The sequence below is a fragment of the Poecilia latipinna genome, unplaced genomic scaffold, assembly GCF_001443285.1.
Source record: "Poecilia latipinna isolate Pla-1442-1.1 unplaced genomic scaffold, P_latipinna-1.0 Scaffold1306, whole genome shotgun sequence".
In the NCBI taxonomy this organism is placed as follows: Eukaryota; Metazoa; Chordata; class Actinopteri; order Cyprinodontiformes; family Poeciliidae; genus Poecilia; species Poecilia latipinna.
Window position 1 is genome coordinate 263,785 of NW_015113922.1, and position 3,723 is coordinate 267,507.

The window sequence follows — 3,723 nt, forward strand, 5'->3', positions numbered from 1 at the left end:
GTCAAGCAAATGAATGTATGTCTCCGTTGTTCTGCAGTTTCTGGTGTAAGTTCATGCATTCTCTTATATTGGATTAAACTCTGTAATTCTGTGATGTCAGCACGCATTGTTGTTTTCCTTGTGGCTACACGTGGCTTGCCGAGAGGACCTGGGATCCAGAGGAAGAGAGAGAGCCAAACTTTTTTCCAAAGTTAACCTATTTTAGGATTTCTTCCTTAACAGTAGCCTGCAGGTTTTCACTTAATGTGTAGTCTAAAGTTATTTGTTTTTCTTATTAGTTATTTAGGCTTGCTCTGTTTTATCTTAGTCAGCAATAGCTGACTAAGATAAAAGATAAGGTGCCTTGTGGAAGTTCAGGCATGCATATTTGTGTGTGCTGATTGTGGCAGCAATTTAAATCAGGTGAAGATCAACTTGTGACTTAAGGTGGATCATTGCTTAAAGGGGCAGTTTTATGTGGTACATAGTGCCATTTTATTGCACAGATAATTGTTAACTTAAGTTGTTATAAACATTCTGTCCTCTGTTAACCCTTTCACAACCTTTTAACATTAACAACTAAATCACCATCACTATTTAGATCTAAATGTTCTAAATTATTAAAGTCACATAAACAAGGCATTTTAACCTAATAAAATGCCTTGTTCCCACTACATGAAGAGTAGTGGGGCGCCACTTCTCTTCATGAAATGGAGCGCCACTTCTCTTCATGAAATGGCGCCCCAAACGTGAAAATATGTTGATTTCTACCTAAACACGATGAGGAAATAGGAGAAATAATCAGGCGCCGAGTCTAATGAAGACAGAAGGACTGAGCTGTGGGAGCTGAAAGTCAAAGCTTTGCTGGTTTCACAAATAAAGCAATGGCTCCCTCTATAGGACGGAAGGTCTCATAACCAAACAATACAGCTGCATTCACTACCGTTCATCATTATTCAAGTTTCTGACCGTTTTATCAGTTTTGCACATAGGGGTAGGAACAAGGGTCCGTGTATTTTCAGCCAGTTCGTTTTTTCGTTTGAAGTGAAAAATGAGAAAACGGAAATAGACTCGTTTTTTCGTTTTACGTTTAGAAAACCAAAATCGGAAATCGGATTTGTGGCTCATTATCCGATTTCCCATTTAGTGCACAAAACAAAAAAAGGAAAAAAACGGATAACGAGCTGTCAATTTCGATTTTCTTGATTTCATTTTTGACAAGTGGTCTGACCCGGAAGTTCTCTCTGTCCCGCACAGTTTGTTTTTGTAAACTTGTCCAAATCGGCATGTAATTAATTTTATCATGACACCTTCACACAGAAAGCCTTATACGTCCAACTTTGTTTAGTATATGAAGCTAATGGCTTCTAAATGCAGCTTCCGACTCAGTAAATGGCGAAAGGGCTAGTCCGCCCAATTTTTTTTACCAACCTTCATTCTGCTGTGGTTTAAAAAGACGCTCAAACCGCGGCTAGAACATTCTGTCCAACGCTGTCATTCAAATCCTATAGCTTTTTAAGTTTTCCTTTCTGAATAGCATTAGCACACCGATTATAATCCGGTATATTATGAACAAGCATGCAGAAAAGGTTATCCAAAATATACAATAAAAGTGTATCTGCTTCTACCAGGTAGGAAAGGTTTGAAATAATGTGCCAGTTAGATTATTAAAAGCTTAACTAAATAAATGTTTGCCTACGGAAGAGGATTTGGGAAAGAAAACCGGTCATCATTCTGACTTTAATCTAAAAAAAATAATCTTGCACATCAGTTGGTGTTAGAAAAATGCTATAGGCCCATTATCCTCTTCTGTGGTTTAACACCACACAATATTTTTTTTTCACATTTTTACAAGTGAAGTATGACTGTCCAATTAGAAATGAAAACCTTTGTCCCCACATGAGACTATTTACTTATAACATATTAGACTCAACTGACTAAACATAATGAACAATTTTTGAGTTGATTCTTTCCATTATTTCTTATCTCTGGATTTATAAGCAAGAAACATTAAAAGAATTATTTCACATTTAATTTGTATCAACCTATATGTAGTCAGAGCTTTAAATTCAAATCTTACAAAATAAACAGAGACAAAATCTTTTCATAAAAATGTATTTATTACAATAACATACAAGCAGATATTCAGCCAATGTTTTTGGAAACATAACAAAATGTTCCTATAATTTATGTATATAAAAGATGAGGAGACAGTGAAGAAGACCATGTCAGGAGGAGGAAGAGGATCACTGGGAGATTCTGGGAAGCTGCATCCAAACCTAGAGCTGAGGCCTCTCCTCCTCAAGAGCCGCCTGCCTGAAACAATAAAAAAATAAATATAAAAAAAAAAGTACACACTGCACATAAGAAGCCAACCGGAGGGAAGAATATATTTTTCACACACACACACACACACACACACACACACACACACACAAACAAATAGGAATTTACAAACTACAAAAAAAAAATCAGAGGAAGGGAATATTAGTAGTATTGGAAGAGAACACTGTGTTCTTCAGAAGATATAAGTATCTTCTGAAGATAACATCTTCAAAAGTATCGAACTCTCCAGAGAGGAATATTATATTTTGACACACGTATCAAACAGTATATATGCAAACTCATTGAACTCTTCATGGCCCACTTTGAGTCGCTACAATCAGATATCAAGCAGCAGAATACGACAAGGTGACTTGCCGAGATCAGGCCGCGGTTAGCGGGGTAAACACACTCCGCCCGGCCGCTGAGCCTGGAGCCGCCTGGCCCCGTTAGCGGAGCTGCGCTGCTCCGAAAACTCCGGAGTATATTTCAAAGAAACTGCATGAACTAAGTACGTAAATGAAGCTATGAGGGCTACTTTCTTGCCTAAAAACACCTTAAAACAACTTTTTGTGACACACCTACCTCTGTATATCGCTGCTGGTGGCACAGTGCAATGGTGGCCATCTTGCCGGTCCAGAGACGGGTATGGCTGCCATAGACATAATATAAGAGTAGCAGCGGTGGAGAAAGTACTCAAAAAATTTACTTAAGTAAAAGTACAAATACACAGACAAAAATGTACTCAAGTAAAACTACCACATTAACATTTGTACTTAAGTAAAAGTAAAAAAGTACTGGCTTTTAAAAATACTTAAGTATAAAAAGTAAAAGTACTTGCTGAATGCATTACCTAATCCCTAACACAATATCATTAAGTGAACCGATCGTATTTAATTTTAATACATTAGAAATGTGCCATTTTAATGGACAATGCCACAGATGAAGCATGTTTTTATTATGTTTACTCTCTAACATAGTTTAGTCTTAGATATGTGATTCTATGCATCATATTTTCAGGGATGGAAACATCTTGTCTCCTGTCCCAACATAGCATGAACTTCACTTTTTTTTGCCACTAGTGGCATTTATTTTTAAAGAAATCCAACAGAAAGGGGATGGAAAGAAGGTGGGTGGGGGAGTACATGCAACCAAGGAGCCAGTAGCAGAGTTGTAGTCAAGACCACCTACCCAAGTCAAGACCAGCACCCCGCGCTACACGACACAAAAAAATTAAGTTTTACCTATCAAAATTGCTTCTCAAATTGANTGCTGCTCAGCATTTCGGAGCTGTCCAACAACTAAGAAGGCTGAAAATTGAATGTAGTGCTGCACATTCACAAATAGTCCATTTTTGACTTCTTTCGCTGAGATAAAGCGTTTTTGGCTTCTGGCTTGCTGATCACTTGAAACTTAAGCATT

The 3,723-nt window shown here is 37.5% G+C and overlaps 1 long non-coding RNA gene across 1 annotated transcript; it reads right to left on the bottom strand.

Moving 5' to 3' along the window:
* Nucleotides 1–2,080: 2,080 nt before the first annotated feature.
* LOC106961492 (uncharacterized) lies at nt 2,081–3,006 on the bottom strand. The gene is made up of 2 exons (XR_001427780.1): nt 2,887–3,006; nt 2,081–2,295 (listed from the first exon to the last, which is right to left on the bottom strand). It is a non-coding gene; the product is annotated as an uncharacterized LOC106961492 (long non-coding RNA).
* Nucleotides 3,007–3,723: the final 717 nt, after the last annotated feature.